The sequence below is a fragment of the Balaenoptera physalus genome (genome assembly GCF_965194825.1).
Source record: "Balaenoptera physalus genome assembly, chromosome: 1".
NCBI lineage: Eukaryota > Metazoa > Chordata > Mammalia > Artiodactyla > Balaenopteridae > Balaenoptera > Balaenoptera physalus.
In genome coordinates, this window is record NC_138882.1 from 185,609,790 (window position 1) to 185,634,092 (window position 24,303).

General features: G+C 41.8%; 1 long non-coding RNA gene and 1 pseudogene across 2 annotated transcripts in view; one reads left to right on the forward strand and one right to left on the reverse strand.

Annotated features, from left to right (window-relative positions):
• The window catches only part of LOC309639805, a 409,973-nt gene that overhangs the window by 111,999 nt on the left and 273,671 nt on the right, over positions 1 to 24,303 (reverse strand). The window contains exon 2 of the long non-coding RNA XR_014251864.1: positions 17,196 to 17,353. This is a non-coding gene — a long non-coding RNA (uncharacterized lncRNA). The remainder of the gene's footprint in view (positions 1 to 17,195; positions 17,354 to 24,303) is intronic.
• On the forward strand, positions 1,219 to 1,767 carry LOC309639796 (large ribosomal subunit protein P1 pseudogene; annotated as a pseudogene). Its single transcript has one exon. The product of its transcript is annotated as a large ribosomal subunit protein P1 pseudogene (transcript).

Sequence of the window (24,303 nt, forward strand, 5' to 3'; positions counted from 1 at the left end):
TCAATAAGGTTGCTGAATCTGTGATAAGTTCTGGGGGTAGGAGGAGCAGCTGGTGGTGGGCTCCATGAGATCGGGTGGTCAGGAAGGCCCCTTTGAGGGGTGACTTTTTAGCTGAGGCAGAGGACAAGAGGAAGGAGTTGTGCGAGTACCCGGCAGAGAGCTCTTCATATGCAGGGCAGGGTGACACGTGCAAAGGCCCGCGGTGGGAGAGGCCCACCCACCTAAATGAAGCCCAGTGTGGCTGGGCAGGACGTGGACGGAAGAGAGGCAGGAGGGTGACCAACTTATCTGGGTTTGCCTGGGACTTTCCCAGTTTTAAAACTGAATGTCCCGTGTCCTTGAAATCCTTCCGTCCTGGGCAATGTGAACATTGGTCCCCTTTCTGGCAGGGTTTTCAGCAGAGACTTACAAGCCAGGGAGGAGAGTGCAGATTTATTCTCACTTCAGTGGGGGAGCAATCGGAGTTTTAAGCAGGAACATGAAATGATGTTTGACCACTAACTACTCAAGGCAAAAATACAGGAATCATCTTGATTCATTTCTTACCCTTAACCCCACATCATCAGCCTTTCAATGCTGTCTCCAAACTCTCTCAAACTCACCAATGTCTCCACTTTCTGTTATTACTACTCTAGTCCAAAGCCCTACAGGGTACTGATTAAAAGCGTGGGCTCTGGTACTGGCTGTGTGATCTCCAGGAACCTACTTAACCTCTCTGTGTATCAATTTCCTCATCTGTCAAATGGAGATAATAGAAGGGTGGTAGGGAAGATTGAATAAAACAAGCATATGTAAACTGTTTAGACTAGTGCTGGGCACTTCACTAGCCCTCAATAAATGCTGGCTTTCATACTAATAGTTTGAACATTCATTTTTGATGGCAGGATTCTGGTAGCTCCTTACCTGGTCTCCCTGCTTTCACTATCACCCCCGACCCTCCAACCTTTCCACCATCTATTCTCCGTTAGCAGCCAGAGACATATTTGTAACAAATCAGATTTTTGTCACCATCCTCGCACCCTTCTTCAAATCCTTCAGTAACTTCCATCTAACTCTTGGAATAAAATTCAAACTCCTTTCTTGACCTCCAAGACCCTTTGTGACCTCAGTTATACCAGCCTTTCTCTAGCAGCTTTTCAATTTTTGTCTTTATTCTTGAAAACTGAAATGTCACTATAATATTTCAACATATGAGTCGTTGCTACTACTACTACTACTACTACCGCTTTTCCTCAGCTTCCGCTAAGGTGCTCGGTCCTTCCGAGGAAGCTAAGGCCGCGTTGGGGTGCGGCCCTCACTTCACCCGGCGACTAGCACCGCGCCTGGCAGCCCCTGCCTAGCACTCGCCCGCACCATGGCCTCCATCTCGGAGCTCGCCTGCATCTACTTGGCCCCCATCCTGCATGACGATGAGGTGACGGTCACGGAGGATAAGATCAATGCCCTCATTAAAGCAGCCGGTGTAAATGTTGAAGCTTTCCGGTCAGGCTTGTTTGCAAAGACTTTGGCCAACGTCAACATCGGGAGCCTCATCTGCAACGTGGGGGCAGGTGGACCTGTCCCAGCAGCTGGTGCTGCCCCAGCAGGAGGTCCTGCCCCCTCCACCACTGCTGCCCCAGCTGAGGAGAAGAAAGTGGAAGCAAAGAAAGAAGAATCTGAAGAGTCTGATGATGACATGGGCTTTGGTCTTTTTGACTAAACCTCTTTAGTAGCACGTTCAATAAAAAGCTGAGCTCTTTAAAAAAAAAAAAAAAAAAAAGAATGAAATCTTGCCATTTGCAGCAACACAGATGGACCTGGAGGGTATTATGCTAAGTGAAATAAGTCAGAGAGAAAGACAAATAGTGTATGGTTTCACTTATAGGTGGTATCTAAAACAAAACAAAACAAATGAACAAACACAACAAAACAGAAATGAGTTATAGATACAGAGAAGAAACAGGTGGTTGCCAGAGGGGAGGGGGGATGGGGGGGATGAGAGAATAGGTGAGGGAGATTAAGAGGCACAAATTTCTAGTTACTAAATAAATGAGTCACAGGTATGAAATGTACAGGGTGGGGAATATAGTCAATAATTATGTAAAATCTTTGTCTGGTGACAGATGGGAACTAGACTTCCTGTGGTGATCATTTTGTGATGTACAGAAATATTGAGTCACTATTTTGTATACCAGAAACTAACATAGGGTTGTAGGTCCATTATACATCAAAAACAAACAAACTCAGAAAAAGAGATCAGATTTGTGGTTACGAGAGGCAGGAGTTGTGGGGAAGGAGAACTGGATGAAGGCAGTGAAAAGGAACAAACTTCCAGTTATAAATAAGTAATGTGTAACATGGTTAATATAATTAGCACTGCTATATGTTATATATGTAAGTTACTAAGAGAGTAATTCAGTAAACTCTTAGTAAATCCTAGGAGTTCTCATCACAAGGAAAATAAATTTTATTTTAAAAAAATTTAATCTATATGAGATGATGAATGTACCCTAAACTTACTGGGGTCATCATTTCATGACGCATGTAAGTCAAATCATCATGCTGTACACCTTAAACTTATACATTGTATCTCAATAAAACTGGAAGAAAAAAAAAGCTATGCTTGAATACTCCAACAAAATCTGGAAACCGGTTGACACAAGAGAAACAAGATTGTCCTACAGTTAGACGAAGAAGGCAGTCACTTAACAGGATGAGATTTCTCAACCCCGAATACCTACAGCAGACCTTAATGATGCCCTCACTGCTCGGGTTCATGCCTCTTGGGAGTATTGGCCAGCATCCTTTTCCCCTCCTGTCAGGGCTCATTACTCTCTTCCCCAGCACTACACGCTCTCCCCTTCCACACTTCTCTCCATATTCCTCTGCAGGACTGGAAAGAACAGGCAACCACACTGTTTAGCACAAGATGAGCATGGAACAAACTCTTACTAGAAGACTTGCATTTGCCCTGAGCCTTCCCTCCTTCAAAATGCAAATGTAATAACAGACGAAAAGCCTTCCCAAGGCTTGGTGGGAGAGGATACGTCTGGGGATCAAGAAAACAATGTGGAAGGGATAAGCCTGATTGAGGGAGGCTCACTGAGAGACAGAAGAGACAGAAGCCTGATGGTGGATGAAGGGGGTGACAGGGGAGGTGGAAAAGTCCTGGGGCAGAGATTGTTTTTTTCCCATCTTTATTGGAGTATAATTGCTTTACAATGTTGTTAGTATCTGCTGTACAACAAAGTGAATCAGCTGTAAGTATACATATATCCCCATATCCCCTCTCTCTTGAGCCTCGCTCCCATCCTCCCTATCCCACGCCTCTAGGTCATCACAAAGCACTGAGCTGATCTCCCTGTCTATGCGGCTGCTTCCCACTAGCTATCTATTTTACATTCGGGAGTGTATATATGTCAATGCCACTGTCTCACTTCGTCCCAGCTTCCCCTTCCCCCACTGTGTCCTCAAGTCCGTTCTCTATGTCTGCGTCTTTATTCCTGCCCTGCCACTAGGTTCATCAGTACCATTTTTTTTAGATTCCATATATGTGTGTTAGCATATGGTATTTGTTTTTCTCCTTCTGACTTACTTCACTCTGTATGACAGACTCTAGGTCCATCCACCTCACTACAAATAACTCAATTTCATTCCTTTCTATGGCTGAGTAATATTCCATTGTATATATGCGCTGGGGCAGAGGTTTAATCCACGCCACAATTTCTCCAAAGGCAGAATATGCTGGAGAAAGGATGACAATCAGATTTGCCACACTGAGCCAGATGCTGGATCCTGGGAGAGAGCCAGCGTGCCGGTCTTGGGGAAGCAGCATGACTCTGAGGGCAACGGTGCCAGTGAACTTTGCTAAATCTCCATTTCACTTGCTTATCTGCCCCCACAGTCCCCCTAAAGTACCAAAGTTCAGCTGAATCTGATTAAGAGGCCCTCGTGATGATCTGAAATGTCAAGTGCTCTTCCATCCTAATAATATGCATCTGGAATACTTCCCAGATGAGAGAAGACATGCTTCCCTTTGATTTAGAGTTGGAAGGATGACAGAGTGGAGGCAGTAATGATGATAAGAAAAGCATAAGCCAGGTGACAACTCCCATGACACAGAGAAACCAACAATAGGGAATCAACAAATTATGTGAGATGTTGGCACCTGTCGCATAAAAAACAGTGATACCACCTACAGCCATTGGTGATAAAACACAGCCACCTGCTATGGTACACCCAGGTTCTTACAGGACCGTTTCCTTAGATGAAATACAAGCTTCTAGGTCCAGCATTCAGGACCGTTACTCTTTGGAGGGGAAGGAAACATGCATGCTGGTTTTTAATAGCGATCATTTTCCTGCCATTAAACAAATAAAAAAAAAGAAATACATTACTACTGAACCACACTGTACCTGGTATAAAAATGTCTCATTCTTTCTAAGTTTGTGATCTTCTCATGAGTAAGGGTGTATTAGTTTCCTGTGGCTGCCATAACAAAGTACCACAAACCAGGTGGCTTAAAACAATGGCAATTTATAGTCTCACCAAGCTCCAAACCAAGGTGGCATCAGGTTTAGTTCCTGCTGAAAGCTCTAAGGGATAATCTGGTCCATGCCTCTCTCCTAGCTTCCTGTAGCTCCAGGTGTTCTTTGGCTTGTATATCCATCACTCCAATCCTCCGTCTTCACGTGGAGTTTTCCCTCTGTGTCTTCACGTTGTCTCCTTTCTGTGCATGTCTGTCTCTGTCTCCAAATTTCCCCTTTTTATGAGGACATCAGTCATATGGGACTAGGTTCCATTCTAATGACTTTATTTTAACTTGTTTACCTGGATAAAGACCATATGTCCAAATAAGTTCACATTCTGAGGTTTTAGAGGGTAGGACTCCAACATACCTTCTTTTGGAGGACACAATTCAACCCAAAACAAAGGAGTTGGTCCATTTTGATGAAGCTAGAAGAAACTCAGTGTGGGCCATCCATGTCCAAATTGTGTTCTGCATAACTGTGGTGTTTTGCAGAGGTATGCCAAAGGTTCTACAAACATTGATTCAACTTTCATTTAAAAATACATTGAAAACCCACCACAGACATTCAAACGTGATACACATCACTCATGAACACCAGAGTACAGCTTGTGCTTCCTTTATAACACATTTTGTTTTGTTTTGTTTTGTTTTGTCCAGGCCCAGGAATAAAACTCCTTGTGCCACGTCCATGCATGTATTCAAACTTCAAAATAGTAGGTTATTGATTTAACACAACTGTCACTCTGTAGTGGTCTTCTTGGAATTCAAGCCCTGTGCTTGACTGTATAAGTGTATACACAAAGTGTATAATACTGCATGAGTTTGTAAGTGTATAGGCAAGAAGCTTCCTAGAGCTAAATTACAACTGTCTAGATGCCTCTGCTCAGAGAGCGTCTTCCCTTGGCTCTGTGGTTAATTATGTAAGGGAACACATGGCATATTGACAGGATGACACTGGGTAGGAAGAATGGCATTTCCGTAAAATGTGGGTACCCTATTAGTCAAGCCTCATTAGGTTGCAAATGACAGAAACCCATGTCAATCTAGTTTAAGTGAAAAGGGGACTTTGTTGGCTATTCCTCAGTGTTTCTTCTTCTGTTCCTCACTGTAGAATTTCCCACGTGATTTCCACCATGCTTCTGTTGGGGGTACGATGGATTGGCTCACCCATACACATTCCAACACTAAGGCCCACTTCCTCGGACTACAGAAAATGGAAATCTAAAACTACATTTCCCAGATTCCCCTGTGGCTAAGGTTCCCAGGTGGCCTAGTTTCTTCCTGAATGAGGTGAAAGTGGACAACTCTTTGGGTCAGCTGGAGGCACAAGCACTTGGCTCTTCAGGACAGCTCTTGAGGAGGTTCTAGTGTCCTGTGTTCCGTGTCATGGGTGCTGTGTTGTGCAACGCAGTAGCCGTGGGACAGCTGGATGGTGTCTTCTGGCTACTGTTATTCCTGGCTATGTAACCTCCAAACCTAGTTGTCAAGACCTTCTGGACATTCTGTGAACCACTAAAATATCTCAAAATTTTTTGGTTTTTCTTAAAAGGTCTTTCTACTTAAGTTAGTTAGAGTAGATTCTGTTGTCTGCTACTGAGAAGTGTGACTGATACCGTGTAACTCCAATCACCAGTACACACACTGATGACACCAGCTCTGTCTCTTCAGTCCACAACTCCCTCTGAAGCTGAAGACACATTTGACTGTCTCCTACACAGTCCCACCTAGATGTCCCATAGGTCCCTCAATCTTCATAGACCCCAAACCAAACTCCTCCTCCAAGCTCACTGTTCCTCTGTTTCCTTTATCAGATACTACCATTTTCCCAAGTGCCCAAGCCAAAATCTAAGACCCATCCTAGACATGTCTCTCTTTTTCACCACCAAATGTCAATTAGTGAGTCTTACTTAAATTCCTGAATATGTTCCTTCTTCTTTAATCTTCCTGCCCCATACCACAGTTTCTTATCCTACCATCCATTGCCAAAACAAACTGTCTCCTGTCTTCTATCTCACTCCAATCCAACCACCCATCACACCTCCTCCATAGTGATCTTTCAAACACCCAAATATAACCATGTAATCCCTTCTCTTGAATGCGTTAAAGATTTTCCTCACCATTATTATGGTTTCAGGTTGGATGAATGATGTGAAACCAGAGGGCATGTGTGGCAGAAAATGGCTAAAGACTCACCAAATCCATTTTCTCTTTCTCCTGAGAGCATGACTAGACCAATTTCCCAGCCTCTCTTCCAGTTATAGGGCTTAGTTATCAGTCAGATCTGACTTCAAATACCAGCTCTGCTATTGTAGCAGTTAGCTCCTGCCATGTAACAAACCACCTTGAAGCTTTGTGGCTCACAACCACCACCATTCATTATTTCTTACAGGTCTACAGAAGGATTGGTGATTTTGCTGTTCTGGACTGAGCTTGGGTGACTTTTAGCTGGGCTTGCTCATACATTGGCACTTTAGTAGGTCAGCTGGGGGGTTGCCTGGTCTAGGATGGGCTCAGCAAGGAGACTTACCTCTGCTCCATCCTGGAGGAGATTTCCTCCTCCAGCTGGCTAGCCCAGAGGCAAGGTTTCAAGAAAGAGCAGAAAGAAGCATGCACACCATCTTGATGTCTAGGCTCTGGACTGACTCACCCTTTAACCACATTGTTTTGGTCAAAGCAAATCACAGGCCAACTCAGATTCGAGGGGGTGGGGAAATAGACTCTCCCTCTTAATGAGAAAGGCTGCAGACTCATATTGCAAGGGAAGAAAGTAAAGAACTGCAGCCATTTTTACAATCAAAGTAGCACAGCTACTCACTAGATGCGTGACCTCTCTGGGCCTCATTTCCTCATCCATAAAATAAGGGAAATAACATGTACCTCACAAATGAGATAATGGAGGTAAGACAAAGTCCTCAGTAGAGGGTCTGGCACATAGTAAGTACTCAATGATCCTTCATTACTTTTATTTCTCACATCTCCCTGCAATGTTTACCATTGTGCCTTTCTCATGGTTGGAAGCATTTGTTGAACAAATTAGTCATGCACGTGGCTCAAACGACCAGCTAGAACAATGGCCTTTTAATGGCTCATCACGCTTCTAGAGCTAACACAAACCCACACTTCTCACACTTGGTCACGGGCCCCTTTGAAATCATTCTGTCCAAGCTTGTCATAGATCCCTTTTAAAATATATCCTCCAGCTGTTCAAACACAGTCTGTCCTCTGTGCATGTATCAGGACAGGAGAGCACAATTCATGTCCCTCTAAAAAAACTGACTGGAGCAGTCTTCCAAAAGAGTATGTGCATGAAGCCTGCTAATTAGGACACTTCAAACTTCCATTTCCAACAGATCAAAAATCATCCAGAATTACGCTAAGAAATCTTCTGATTTGCTTTATGTGGTACACTGACTACATTGATGGCCCATGTTTCACTCCTCCCTTTGGTGGTGTCTTCCCACACTGACTTTGGGCTTGGTCATTGGATTTGCTTTGGCTAATGGAATGGTAGCAAACTTGATACAGACGTAGGCTGGAAACATAGTTGCTTTTGTCCATTTCCTCTTTTTATGGACCCCCCCGTCACCACTATGAGAACATTCCAGAGTTAGCCTGCTGGAGGGATGTGAGAGATTGCAGAGGAAAGCTGAATCATACCAGCTGAGGCCATCTTAGACCAGCCAGGCCCCAGTGACCACAGATGTATGAGTGAGACCGGTCAAGATCAGCCACCCATGTCATTTTAGAGGAATGCCCCAATCAATCCATAGACTTATAAGAAGTAAATGAATAGTTGTTTTAAGCCATTCAGTTTTGGGATGGTTTGTCATGTGGCAGTAGTTAACTGATTCAAATCTATGTCATGATTCTCATCAATTCTATCATGAATGTCTTCTCTTTGCCTTATACTTCGGGGGGGCGGAGGAAGAGGAATTAGGCTCATATCAGTAAACTGAGACAAGAATATCCACTCTGAAATTAAATATCTGAGCCTACTAAGCTGGCCAAAGTGAGTGTGTTTGTTTCAAGCTCCCCAGGAATAAGTGAGCATCTGGAATAGCCAGGTCACCATCTCACATTAAATCACTTTTTAGTGTGATTGACTCCAAGACAAGAAAGTGAAGGAACATGGAATCTTGGCTTGAGTTGGTGTTTAGGAGAACCTGCCGGCTCTACTCCCAGACCTAACATCGGATTTGAATGATGACGCTTAGCAACACCATGCCTCAATTTACCGGGCTGCTCTACGGGAAGTATTTGAGTTTGACGTGAATGGGAGGCCCCAAGAGCTCCGTATAAGAATTACTGTTCTAAGTGTAAGTTATTTTAAGATTACAGCTGTCTGGCATACACTAGACTTTCTATTATCTGACTAACGGATGGGAGCCGCAGCATAAAAAAATACCACATAACCGATACTAAAAGTCTGTACTGAATTCCATTACGGTGAAAAAATATATTGGCAACAAAATTACCTTTCTAATTATGTCTTATTCAAACAAACATCAGTTTACATTTCCTGAGTGCATGCCACCAGGGAAGAAATGCTTTGCCCATAGGCGATCTATAAAGTTACTAATCTATAAGTATCTAATTGAGAATTGACTGCTGCCCAGATTCTATACAGCAGCTCTTCAGTTCAGTAACTGTGGCTTCACCTCTTCATTTTCTTGTCCAAAATAACTCAACGTCTTCCCTGCTTTCTCTTCATCCATTCTGACTCCTGTCTCAAGTAGCTTAAAGAACTCATGCTAGCCTTCTTTTCTGTGTGTCTCTATGTCCACAACATCCAGTAAGAAAAGACAGAGATCCTGGTTCCTCTGTGGACACCCATAGGCAGAGGATGAAAGATTCTCTGTTCCCGAGGGACTAGTTGGAATTTTTATAATCCCTAAATTAAATGTAAATTTCTGGAATAAATAATTTGCTTAGATCTTTTGCAACACCCCAGGAGATCTATTTCCAGTTACTCATGGAGTAATGCTAAACACACACAACTAAATTAAAGTACAGATATTCACAATGAACCACGAGAAGAGGTCGTGCTCTCTCTTTCTCTCCCTCTTTCCCCCTTTCTTTCTCTCTCTCCCCCTCTCTCTTCACAGATCTCAGTTTAAATGTCACATTCAGAAAAGAAAGCATTTGAACCCTTATCTAAATTAGGTCCTAATACATCTTTAAGACAAGTATTGAAACTCTTTATTATTTGTTTACTTACATATTTAGAGTTACTCGCCCCCACTACAATACAAGATCCATTGAGAACAAGGATCACTTCTGTTTTCATTGATGTTCCTCACAATGTAGCACAGTGTTGGGCACACTGTAAATGCTAAATGAATGAATGAGTAAATGAGTAAATGGACAACTAAGATATACCTTGAGGACCAATTTTGACCAATTGTAGGGCTTCAAAAACAATGATTCTGAGCCTGGAAGAGTTCTGTGATCAATGAAAAAGTCAGCCTTGGGTCTAAAAGCAGGCTTTCTCAATGTTGACACTACTGACACTGGGGTTGGATGATTCTTTGCTGTGGAAAGCCAGCCTGTGCATCATAGGAAGATTAGCAACATGCCTGGCCTCTACCCACCAGATTCCAGTAGCACCACTATCCCTCTCCAAGAACCCACCCTAACTGTGACAATCAAAAATATCTCTAGACGTTGCCAAACGCACCCAGCAGGGCAAAATTGCTCTCCTCTCTCTCATTTGAGAACCACTTATTTAAAGGGTAATGGTGGGGCTGGGTATTAATTTGGGAGCCAAATATTTGCCAATGTGACAATGGGCACCATGAAGAGATGATGATATTTTAGAGGGAAAGGTAACACCTTTATATTCTATTTAAAGATTTTTGAAAACCGTGTTCTTGGAACCCTAAACCTTCTAGAATTCTGAGAAGGTGGAGTTTAGCTTTGGGAATGTATATTTCTTACAATTGTTAAAAACACTTGAGTTATGAGTGCTGTTGTATGTCTGAAGCCAGGTTTTAATCTTCTTTCCCCAAATTACACCCTCCCTTTCTCTCTATTTAATAACCCCTTCAGGAAGCAAATACCCTGAGGGTCACCACCTACAAGTAGGAAATCAATTACGCTCACCTTGTGATGGGCTGGATGGAACAATATAAAAAAGGTTATTTTATTAAAGCTTAATAGCCAGTTTGCAAAACAGAGATGATAGTAACACCCAACCTCCTGTACCTCTCATGGCTGAGTGGAAAAGGTGAGAAAATGCAGGCAGCAGTGCTTTGTAAACAAGGAAGTGATCTGCAAATATCAGCTGGGTGCTTCTCTGAGCTTCCGTAGCCACACATGCCTTACCACAGGACTCTTCAGTGTCTGGTTATCTACCCCACTGTATCCTGAGCCCCTCTAGGGCAGAGCCAATGTTTTGTCCCTCTCTGTCCCCAGACCTTAGTGCAATGCCAAGCTCTATGCTGGGGCACAAGCACCAAGTTCATGTATGCGGAATGCAAGGTCAATTTATTATTGTCTCCATCTGCTCCACATTCACTCTCTCTTCTTGTAGTAATAATGCCTCCCCAAACTGCATGTGGTTTTGGTGGGACCATCCATCAACATGCACACCCTCCCACGTCCAAGAAGGAAGAGGACCCAATGACCTAAGACAGCTCAGTCAGACTCTTCTAGGAACTTGAATCTTGATCAAAGTGACACAAAGAGAGAAAATGCTCGGTGCCAATTTATCCCCACACAGCACCCTGAAGCAACTGCTCTTTAGTTCTTGATAGCCAAATCTCCATAGCTAACCTCTTTCCTGTCTTTTCTGAGAAATAGTTCTTCAGTTTTTCCTAAGAGCTACCCTATTTGCTTCTGTTAAATGTTGCCCTTGTTACGTTAACCAGAGCTTGTCTCTGCTGCTGACCAAAGAGCTCTAGCCCATTGCTTACCCTTAACCTGCCATGATTTTGTTACTATATCAGATCCACCTCATTGTAACATGAACCATCAACTATTAGACCAGCATAAAGTCTATTTTATTACCATTTGAAAGGTATATCATTAAAATAACCACTTAGTATCTAAAAATGTAACATAAAGGTTCTATGATGTGAAAATAAATTCCCAAATTGCTCTTTAGCACTATACAGATTGTAGGAAACTATACCAGTTTGATAGAGACTATTCCATTCAAACATTACCCATCCTGAGAGATGCTGTCTTCTATTAGAATATAGCAATGGACAGGAGTCCAGTTTTTTTGAGTCTCATTTCCAGTTATACCTGGGTCTTTGCATGGTGAACACTGAAAACAACTTTCAGCATTTCAGAATTTCTCCTAAAATTCTGCCTCATGGATTTTGCAAGGTGCCAGAGGTCTCAGAAGAGGCTACCTTTCTCTATTTTCTTTAAAAAAATACCTAAACACAAGCTTAACAGAGGGTCAGAATTACAATTTCACCTCTCACCCTCCATTTCTTCTGAACAGGGAAGGTGATTGCAGAAGCTCTATAACTGATGGGATCACATCTCAGCCTGGCAATGCCTGCAGGTTAAATTGTATTTAAAAAAAAAAAAAAAAAAAGGATTTTAAAAGCTCAAAATCACCACGGCAGGATGGGAAGTGGGCTTGTGCGCATTATGTAAGAAACTGCAAACTTCAGACCTGCTGATTTTATAGTTTTGCATCTGAGATGGAAAATAGCATTGCCTTTTCAAACACGCAAGGAAAGGATGGGTAATGGACCACACGGATTACTGGAGGGGATAAGCTAAGACTCCTTTGAATAATCAGCCTACCATTGTAGCTTTCCTGTTAGGTGAACTCAATTCTTCAGCGTTCATTTAAGTATTTCTTTCTTCTCTGACCTTTAAGAGGTAGAAATCTGATGGCATCAGTAGACTTAAAAATATCCCAGGGTAATTTTCTTAGGATGAAAACTTTGCCTCTTTGCCCTCGTTCTAATTTCAGAGTTTCTTCTCTGCTTGCGACCACACTGGGGAGTGTTCCAGTTCTTGCTTCAGCCTGGTGTCACATTTCTGAAGATAATAAGAAAAAACTACACTTGAGGTGCTCCTCATAGCCACAGCCAGTGTCTGCAACCTTGAGAAGTCAAGCATCCATCTGGTACCTCAGTGTGTGCAACGTGAGGACAAGACATTCTCCAGGGCTGTCAACAGGGTCTCACTTATGACTGTGAAGCCGGGTGTAGCTATAAAACACCAGATAAGTGCACTAGTAATGCAGGATCCACACCATGAGTACGGGTTGAATTCAGAGTGGGTGGCAGGTGCTCCTAACAGGAGAAATCACCTTGATGTATACGTCTGTAGTGAGTGTGTGTCAACTACCCGACTCCCAAAGTCCCTTCCCCCACGCACGCTGACGTCCACTGTACAGACCTGACCCTCCTATTTGTCAGGAGCCTGAGCCCACGTTTGCTCTGGTTGAACCTCTGCTCCAAACCACACTTCCCATACTCTGAGGCCAGTCTAGAGAGGGAGAGGGCACAGGTAACTCTAACAGTCAATCTATTCCTGTTAAATCAGCCTGATTCTTGCCGGAAATTAATCAGAAAGCATAATCAACCAGGGCAGACTGCTCTAGAAAACAAAACAAGAAAGGAAAATGAAGCCACCCAAATTACACTGAGTCTCTGATCCTGGCAGGGACCCCATTGGCCTCCTGAATGCCAGGCTTGCCTCCTGCCAATCGCCCCCTCCTGGTGTGTTCCTTCTTGTTTGGCAAGGGGAATATAGGTCTTTGTCAAATACGCGTTTGAGTTCCCTGAACACAAATAACAGAAAGACAGATAGAAAAGAAAAGAAAAGAAAAGGGAAGGGGAGGGGAGGGATGGGAAGGGGCGAGATAGGAAGGGACAAAAGGGGCAGAATCTCACTCCACATTTCCACTAAGATATATTTTGCCAACAGAGAGATGAGGAGGCGGGGGAGAGTGGAGAGAAGTGAAAGCTGAGAGAAGGAGAAGACAGAAGGGAAGGAGGGAAAATTCTGGGGTGTGGGGAGAAAGAAGGAGAAAAAGGAAAGCAAGAAGAAAAGGCACAATGAGGAAAGAGCAGGGGGAGAGTACAGTCCAAAAGATACAGCAGGTTTCATTTCTCTTCTGCCTAATATTTGACTTTCGTCAGGCTGTACGTGCAGACTTGCTTAGAGGTGATGGTTGTACAGTTTATTTTTGTTTTGAAAGGCTTGCTTACTTCATTCCTAGAGATGGAGCTCTGGGAAAGGTGTACCAATGACTCAGCCTCACTTAAACTGAGCTCTCCCTCCAAACCCGGGCAAGCCATGTTCCAGACAGAGAAGCCTCACTCACTGCCAGGCCTGGACAGAGGCCGAGGGTCAGTGGAGCACAGGCCCTCCTTGGCCACTCCATGCTCCATGGCCTGCAGAAGCTGTACCGCCTCCCGCCGCCACGAGGCACAGAAAGCCTCTGCCTTTCAGTACCCAGCCTTCCAGAGGAAGACCTTACTGCCAACAAAGCGATCTTACTGTTTTCCCAAGCATTTGTTCACCCCTTAATAAATAATGATATTAGGTCTTTGGGGAGAAGAAGGAGAGAACTGCCAATAGGAGATTTAATTTGCTGTAATCAACCTCTCTTAGCATGCAGAGTCACACAGTACGAGTAAAAGAATTAATCTCTACCAGAAAGAATTGCCTCTTCGGTGTTATGAATCTAATCACTTATGAGGCTGAGTCGGCAGTCTGGGTTTAGACAGACCTCTCAGGAATAAAAGCCACAAGATCAGGTTTCAAATGCAATCTGAGTGGTACACTTCATTGAATTTGGGGGCCTTTGGATTACAAAAGGGATGGAATGCAAATAGAGGCACTTGGTCTCTTTTAGACACCCCTTAAATGTTCAGAAAGACGTTTAGGGAATGAATAAATAATTGCAGGCCTCTGGGCTGCCTGTGTGAGATGTTCCTTCTTGATTCTATTCTCTAGGATGGATTGTCAGACCTGCCAATCATCTCCAGCACCCCCATTATACTTGGGAGATGTGTTTGCTCTGTGCATACTGTTTTACTATCCTCCGAGGTGGAATTTCATAGCCCAGCAATGCTTCTGCCTTTGACGTTCTCCTAAGCGGGATTTATTGCTTCCAAGACAGATGTGACTTGAATCGATTATGCCTTTTAAGCAGTCACTCTGGAAGCAGCCTCTAGGTTCTCTGGAATCCTTTTTGCCTGACTTCATTCAACTTGCAAGCTGATGTCAGAGTATTTCATCATAATCTAATACTGTTAAGAGTCCTTTGGGTAGCCAACTGAGCAGGCTATTATACCAACCAAATTCCGGATGTGGTTACTACTCTTGAAGAACTTACGTCTTGCAACACACAAACATCTGTTAATATCACAAAATGCAGCCAGAACAGAAGGAGGTACCTAGAAGTTGTATTTACATGCTGTTGACCTCTCATTATTGATGAACTTAGAAAATGAAGTAAGTGCATTCATTTGTCTTTGGGATGGAGTCAAGAAGAAGCAATGTCAAAAAACTGAATGGAAAATAACCGAATTTCCAAAAATGCTCAATAAAGATTCTCATTAAAAAACACATATCTCTGGTTGTCTACTTCAGAACTCAAAACTACATATTACCCCTGGCCATCCGCAAAATGTTGGAGTTCCTTGGCATTTTATAAGTTTGACAGCACTAATCTTATAGAGAGTTATTTCAGAGGTGCTCTGAGCCTGGGGGTACTAGGTAACATGATTCTAATTGACTTCAGCCATGGACCTAGACCATAACCACAAATAATGTTTTGAAAAGTTTAATGGTTTTGGAAGAAAATAAATGAAGGTGGTATTTTTAGATTAATCACAACCCACCTCACCCTATATTAGTGCAAAGGACAAGAGGGTGGGATCTTTGAAAAACTGGAGGCAAAGAAATAACATTTCCAGACACTATACCACTTTCCTACCTGATTTTCTATGATTATTTTTCTCTGGAAGAAGACCCGACTGACCTTCCTTTCAGAATGCATGACTTAGAGGAATAGCCACCATACCTTGCTCCATTTTTTCTATCTATTTAATTGAGAGAATTCTAGCAGGCATTGATTTGGGATCAGGAGAGAATGAGATAAAAAAATGTTCCCACACAGTAACCACATTATAAGGGATATCTTAGTCCCATTGGATAAATAAGGGAAAAACTGTGATCAAAGCCACGAAGGATAAAAGTTGTTAAATGAATTTGGTATTTAGGGGGAGGCAATATTTCCTTAAGCAACATTAAACATTCTCGAAATCTAGTTCTAGGCATTAGTAAGCTCATATGTGAAGGAGAGGGAAAAGGTGAATGGTTTTTTACTCCGTTAGATTTTGCAAACAGGAGTTTACATAACATCATTAAGGATTCATCTAGATGGTTCCCTTGGCTGTTGTATGATCTATAGGATTGGGTCTAGGCACTGAGGAAAGCTAATCCTTTCAAGAACAATTTGCTCTCTTTTATTTGGTCAATTGTTCTAAATTTCCCTTTTTTCTGAGTTTTAAAATTGGTTGTTGTAGCTTCAGAATCTTTCCTTTTTCCGCTAGACAGGCCTGGGGAGAAAGGAGAGGCTGAATGGGCTGCTCATAATAAAGGGGAAAAGGGAGAACAGTGAATAAAAATGAAAGGCTTTGCATAATGTGGGCCATCTCAATATAGGGGCTCAAAAATCCCGTGGGGCAGCTTCAAGCATTGACAGGTGAGAAATACACAAAAACCTTGCCAGTTAAAGTCTTATTGGTACAAGATCCAGGCTTCAGGATTGATTTTAAAAGTAAAACATAAAACAGCACCATGACAGAAACAAAAGCAAAGAAACCACAGTGCAAAATCTGATACAGAGTGGAACGCAGGAAACCACCAACCATTCTGACCTCACTGCTGTTGAACAGAAAACAAGCTCAGGAAGAAAGCTCCAGGACAAACTAACACAAAATCACCAGACCCAGAGAACATTTTCTGAAACGTTTCTAGATACTGAAGAGGTGGAAACAACAATAAAATCTAGTTCAGCTTGGTTTCACAAACACAGAAAACCATCAGTTCTCTTAAAACACCTGGTGTTTGCCTAGCAACATATCTGGAGAGACCCACCAACAAAACCAGAAGGAGTAGATAAATTATTTTCTAAATATTTCAATAAAATACTGCACAAGGAGAAACCTTGAAGAATCACATCTCAACAAAGCATGCAATGAGCTAAGTATCTTCTGTAATTAATTCATTGCTAGCCTTACAAAGAAAAAAAAAATAAGAAAAAAACAGTGCTGATTCGCTTACTGGTGGTGCATCAAATGTACCAAAATATTCATTAGTTACTCAGGGATGCTGTTTGGGATAAGGATTGCTCCACTCCAAAGCCTTTGCCAGCTCTGATGCCTGCCAAATTTCTATGTAAATGGGTTTTCACTTTCCAAGGCTAATGGGAGATCTGTTAAATTCTCAGAGACAACACGTATATTATTTTAAGCCCTATTACTTTGACTTAAAAACAAGCTATTTTAATACTAAATCCAAAATAATACCTAATTAGAAATCCAATACTCATATATCAGAATGTCTGTGCGTAGCTCTTCATCGCAAAGGCAGTTGCAATGAATGTGAAAGATGAATATTTTTGCACAGCTTATACCACGAAGAAAACCAAAAAGGTTACCACCTACTCTATATAGAATTTATTTACTGGTCTTTGTACCTGAGCATCCATTAAGAGGTGCCTCATCAATATCATGGAACTCTTCAGAGTCTCCTTTTCAGTGGGCAGAAACGGGTCTTGGTCCTCCTCCAGCGCCTTCGACTTGGTGACAATAAAATGGGATATCTGGTCATTGAGGGTGTGCAATGATTGTACAGCTGCAAAAAGAGAAAGAGCGAAAGTGGAATCACAGCAGGTAACTTTCAAAGAGAAACTGGCTACCAATTTTAAAGGGAGAAGGGAGGGTGTACACACAAGGTATGACCCAGGCAGGTGTCAAGAAGCGTTACATCCGTGAATCTCTTCAACACATGTGTTTAACAGGTAACAGATTGAACACCCTCCAAATGCCAAGCCTATATGGAAATGCCTGGGGATACAGTCGTGAGCAAAACCAGACATGATGCTTACCCTTAGGGGGCATCCAGTCCTGTAGCGGACACTGTAGAGAAACAAGTTAGCAAATACTTCTATGACGATGACTTTGAGGTAAGTGTTCATAAACTACAGAGATCAGCAGGGCATGAGGGGAGAGCTCTAGAGTAGATTTACATTTATGGTAATATAGTTGGCTATGTTACCTCTAAACAGATGGCCTCTATCATTAGGTTTTGTGAAAGGACAGTGGCCATGTTCTCCAATCAGTACCACATGTGTGCTGGGAAGATTATTATTTCTCTATAATTCACGTAGCACTTGCCATCTGACATGGTATAGATTTTACGGTTTCACGTATTTTTTTTGTGCTTGTTGCCTCTTTCTCCACTTTCTCCACAGTGCACCTGGTAAGAGCAGAGACTTTAAGAAAAACCTCTTTGTTTATGGTTATACGCCCAACAACTAGGAAAGTTCCTAGAAAATAGAAGATGCTCAATAAATGTTGTTGAATTAATTTCCTTACATTTCCTTGAATTAAAATTTCTTTCCTTATAGAATTTCTCTAATTTTCAGGTAAATCTATCCTTTCAAACCAAGCATAAGTAAATCTTACACATTCTCAGGAAAACTACTGTACTAACTGCAATTCTGAGGATTAAGAGTATTCGTCAAAAACTAGTATCCAATAGAATCACTCTGAGGGCATCTGCCTTTGACCATGAGGGAGTAAGAGGATTCAGATTACCCTCCTGCTATAAATAACTAGAAAACTGTACAATATCTCAGAAACAAATATTTTTAGACCTTGAACAATAGCACAGAACTGTGATCCTTTAGAAAAGAAAAAAGTTGAGTCCTATCATCACCAGCATTCTGCAAAAAAGGAATGTCCAGACCTCAGCATGGGAAGAGGAATCCAAGGAGAGCCCAGCACTTGACACTGAATTGAGGAGACAGAGATTGGAAAGGCTAAGTTTGCTATAATTTGCAAGACAAAGTACTGAAAAGGAGGGAATTATACAGAGATCTCCAGAAATCTGCACAGGGGTCTCTATGAGTTGTTGGCTGAATATCAATCCTATGTATGGGTAAGATAAAACCCTACATGATCTGGCAAGAAAAAATTCCAGGAGAGAACAGTTACATTTTGGGGAGCTGTAAGCCCAATAATTCCAAGAGATATCACAGGGCCACAAATCGTTTGCACGCTCACCAGCCGAAGTAGAGGGGCTTCGATGGAATTCGGGGCATATTCAGCAGAAACTCCAGAAGGATAAAGCTTTAGAAATGAAACTAAATGATCCCTAGAATAAAGGCAACTCTAGGCCTATCCAAAAAGAGTTTAAATTTAAGCCCTGAAAGGATCAAACTGATCTGCAAGTAACTAAAATACTTGTCAGGAAAGAAAAATGAGCATTTTTTTGTAGAGGTGTAACAAAATCTAGCACCCCAAAATGCAAAATCCATAATGCTCAGTATTCAATAAAAAATTACCAGACATGTAAAGAAGCAAGAAAGTATAACTTGTAGCCTCAAGAAAAATCAGTTTATAGAAGCAGACCCAGAAATAACAAGTGATAGCATTAGAAAATATGGCTATTAAGACAGCTATTATAGATACGTTTTGAATGTTCAAGGTTGTAAAATAAAACATGATTATAATGAGGAGAAAAATATTTAAATCAGAACCAAGTGGAGCTTCTAGGGATGAAAAATTCACATCTGAAATAAAATTTTTATTGGAGGAGATTCATAGCAGATTAAAAATGGCAGAAGAAAAGATCAGTGAACTTGAAATTATAGTAATAAAACTATCTATAATGAATAAACAGAGCCTCTGACAATATAAAGCTGTCTGACATACACGCACTTGGAGTCTGAGGGGGTGGGGTGTGGGCAGGGACAGAAACAATGTTTGAAGAAATGGTGGACAAATTTTTTTCCAAATTTGATAATATTATACACCTATGGATACAAGAATCTCAATAAACTTCAGGCAGGACAAACACAAAGAAAACTACAACAAGGCATATTATAAGCCAATTGCTAAACAAACAAACACACAGTGAAAAAGAGAAAATCTTAAAATCAGCCAGAGGAAGAAAGCATATTGCATTCAGAGGAACAGAGATAAGAATGATGTCAGACTTATCAGCAGAATCTATGCAAACCAGAAAATAATCTATGCATGTTGAAAGTACTGAAGAAAAAAAACTTGTCAACCTAGAATTCTATAACCAATAATAATGTCTTTCAAAAAACGAACGTGAAATAATGACTTTTTTAGATAAACAAAGGCTGAGAGAACTCATCACCAACAGACTTTCATTAAAGGCCATGTTAAATGTCTTCAGACAAAAGGAAAATGGCATTAGATGGAAACTATTATTCACAAAAATGAAAAAGAAGAATGCTTAAAAGGAGCAATATTTGAGTAACGTTAACATATTTTCTTTCTCAACTTTTAACTCATTTAAAAGATAATAAATGGTTTAAAGCACAAAAAATAATGTATTGTGGATTTGATAACATGTATAAAAGTAAAACATATGACAATAGCACAGAGAATGAGACTGGCAAATGGAAATATATGGTGATAAGTTTCATATATCATACATATATGAACGATATGTGAGCAGTTTGTTATCTGAAGGTGGACTGTGTTAAGTTAAACATGCATATTGTAAATCCTAGAGTAAGCTCTACAAATAATAAATAAACAAATGATGATTTCGAGCCATGGAGAATCAACCTTGGACAACCGAGCATAGAGTTGCAACTACAAGCCATGAAATAGGAAGAATACAGAATATGACCTCAGAGCAGTTTCTCACTGCACAGGAAGACTCTAAAATCTTTCCCTGGACTGGGGGAGGAGCTTGGCTAAAACAGAGAAAGGTGAACAAGAAAGTATGGGACCTGATCCCTGCCTAGCCTGAATCCTCAACCTACAAAGGAGATGGTGAAAAACACCCAGATAGATTTGGGGATCTGAAAGCAGAGTGACTTAACGTCTTATGTCCTACCCTGAGCAGCTGGGTGGGGTAGCTTCTCAGTGCACACACGAATAGGAGGGTAGAAACTACAGCCACATGGCATTTTAAGTCAGAGAGGAGCTGAGATAGCACTACTGCCCTACCGCCCTCACCCTTCCACCTCCAGTCTCCCTTAGCATCATGGGGGCTGAAAATATCTCCAGTGAATCCAGAAGTGTCCAGAGAGAGATTCATGGACCAGATACACATCCCCAAGATAGGATAATACAATATGTAAGTCTCCCAAGAACCCAAAGAGAAGGGAAAAATAATGGGTAGGGGAGCAATTTGAATTTATTTGATATTTATCCAGAAGGTACTAAGTTTTCAACCAGAAGTGACTAAATTATATTGTCAGTGGAAATGTTGGCTCCAGGTCTAAGTTGAATTTCATTATACGAAGTTGAAAACAACAAAAACAAATGACTTTTTGGAGTTGTGACTATAAATTTTTAAACCCTCTATATATCTTCTCTCTCTTACTTGCAAACAGGAAGGTTGGGGCACACTGAACTATAAGGAAAACAGTTGAGTAGGCATCCAAATAACCTATCAGAATCTAGGACCAATCTCTGCATGATTCATGCCCAATTTCCCACCACCATCCTGCCTTCCCTTTCCCTACCTCCTAGTACATGGACATAATGTTCTCACGAACAAGTCTTTCTCCCCAGGTCATTCCAGGGATACCCCAGTTCCCAAGTCCTTTGCTTATAGACACAAGAGACACTGCTGTCAAAAAAACTCATGTCACTTCTTAGAAGGGAAGAATTACCGTCAATGCTTTTCACTCTAACCAAGCTAGTGAATTTGGGGTTCTCAAAATGCATCTATTACAGGCTGTCTCTATTCTTGTTCCAGAAAATTGAGGCTCAGTAGCTAAAATATGCTCTAGGGCTTCCCTGGTGGTGCAGTGGTTAAGAATCCACCTGCCAATGCAGGGGACACGGGTTCGAGCCCTGGTCCAGGAAGATCCCACATGCTGCAGAGCAACTAAGCCCATGTGCCACAACTACTGAGCCTGCACTCTAGAGCCCGCAAGCCACAACTGCTGAGCCCATGTGCCACAACTACTGAAGCCTGCATGCCTAGAGCCCGTGCTCTGCAACAAGAGAAGCCACCGCAATGAGAAGCCTGCACACTGCAACGAAGAGTAGGCCCCACTCGCCGCAACTAGAGAAAGCCCGTGCGCAACAATGAAGACCCAACGCAGCCATAAATAAAATAAATTAAAAAAATATATATTTTTTAAAAATTAAAAAAATGAAATACACTCTAATTTTTACTTTGTTCTAAATTCAGGATACATTAAAAGTGTTAACACTTCCCTCTCTTCTCAAAGAATAGACACTTTCATTAGAGAACTTACCATATTATATTGTAATTGCTTAAGAATTCATCTGTGGTAGATTTAATTATGGGTTCCCAAACTACTCCTCCAAAACCTGTTCCTGTAGAGCCCTCCCCAGTGACACTCCTTGGTGGAGAAACATACCTCCTGTCTTAAATGATGTCAGGCTTTGCCATGTGACTTGCTTTAGCCAATTAAATGTGAGCAAACATGAGTCATGCCATGTCCAAGTAGAACATCATGTGGTTCCACTATTATTCTTTCCCCTTTGCCAGAATGTAGAAGACATGCAAGTGAAAAGCAAACCCTTGCTACTATAAAGCACCAAAATTTGGGGACGGGGGAGGCATTTGTTACTGGAGTTTGGCCTCTTGAATGCTGACTGCTGCACAGTCTCTGGACTAGATGGTGACTCCCCTGAAGGCAAGAATGGAATTTTGTTCACCATGTATCATGGGTGTTTAGCAAAGAAGAGCCACTTGGGAAATGTTTAATGGATAAACAAATACAGTTGTTTTGAGAGTACGGATCCTATATAATAAGAATGATAAGGATGACAGTTTACTGAGTGTCTATCATACGTCAGAGGCTTTTAAAACCTCTGTGCAGAATGAAGAGGCACTAATAATGTGGGTTCTAGGGCCAGAAGCCTGAGTTCACACCCAGCTCTGATATTTACATAACTGGGTGAACTTGAACAAGTGACTTTACAGCCCACAGTGCCCAGCACATTGTAAGTTCTCAGTAAGTGCTGGCTGTTGTTATTGTTAAAGGTCTATCAGAGATGCAGAATCTGAAGCTCAGAGATTTACACAACACATGAAAACCAAGGCTATGACTCCCCAATGCCCATTCTCACAATACCCGCACTTCTGATCCAGAATAATGTCTAGTTAGAGACAGCGCCACAAGTGGGGTGTTATACCACCAACACCAGCCAAGTGGGACACAATACAAGTAAAGGCAGGGAACAAGTCTAGAATTTTATTTATTTTTTGGCAAACATAAAACAAGCAGATGGCAGAGTGTCTGGCACACAGTAAACACTTCATGTACTAAAAATAGCTAGGATATGAAGCCCTTCACTGATGACTCCCTACCTTTACTTCTTGAACCTCCTCTCTCCATCTCATAGTTCCTTCACTGACAATAATAATTATTATCAGTAGTATTATAACAAACATCTATGGGGACTCAATACTAGCAATATTCGCAAGCATTCGTGCCACATGTTTAACAGGCATTACCTCACTTAATCACCCTAAAAATTCTATTGAAGTGTCATTATCATCGTTCCTATTTTCCAAATGAAGAAACTCAGATTAAGTGACTCACCTAAGATTATGCACCTAGTCAGTGAAGGAAACAGGATTCATATCTAGGCAGAGCCTGCACACATAATTCTTACATTATACCACCTCCACCCTGCACACCACTTGATGCTCCATCCTGCTCTCCTTTGGGCAAAACTACTACCCTCTGGTCCCCTACCTCCTGGGGTACCACACAGAGCAATCCTAGGCATACAGAATGTCAGGCTGGCCATGGGGTATCACCTGGTAATATACTCATACTTTTAAAGGTGAGAAAACTGAGGCCAAGAAAGATGATCCAGCTCCCTGAATATGCTGTAGCAGTCAGTTTGAGAGTATGGACCCTTGAAGACAGTCTGCCTGGGTCTCAATCTTATCTGCCCCTCCAACTAGCTGTATAACCTTGGGTGAGTTACTTAACTCCTCAGTTTTCCCATCTGTAAATGGGGATAATAGTAGTAACTACTTCACAGAGTTGCTCTGAGAATTAAATAAGACCATCTGCATAAGGCATGTGGCACAGTACCTGCCACATGTTAAGTATGTAAAAAACATTCACTATTATGATTATCCCACAGTTTGTACCTCAAGTCTTTGACTTACCGATATTAACTAGTTGCTATGTTTATAACTGAGGGTACTTACCAAATCTTTGTTATATAAGTAAGCCAAGATGGTCTCTGTGTATTAGCCTAGGTTTTTTATTTCTTCACTGCAGGCTGAGACCCTTTAGCTCAAAAGCCAGCAGGTGCCAAACTCAAATGTTTTACATCCAAATATTTTAAATATAACCCAAATAAGCAGACTGTTAGCTATTTAGGGCCTCTCTGCTTTGCAAACCCCACAAAACTGTGCCCAACATTTGCTAGTCATTGATAAGATAAGCCCTGGGACATAAAGACCCCAAGACCCTGCTGGTCTCTGACCCAGACTCCCCACTGTGCTGGTGTGTGACATCACCTGGACACATAAGTTCCCTCCAGGACCCCTCCCTCACCGAGGAGTTCCATGCCCTCCTCCCCTCTGAGTAT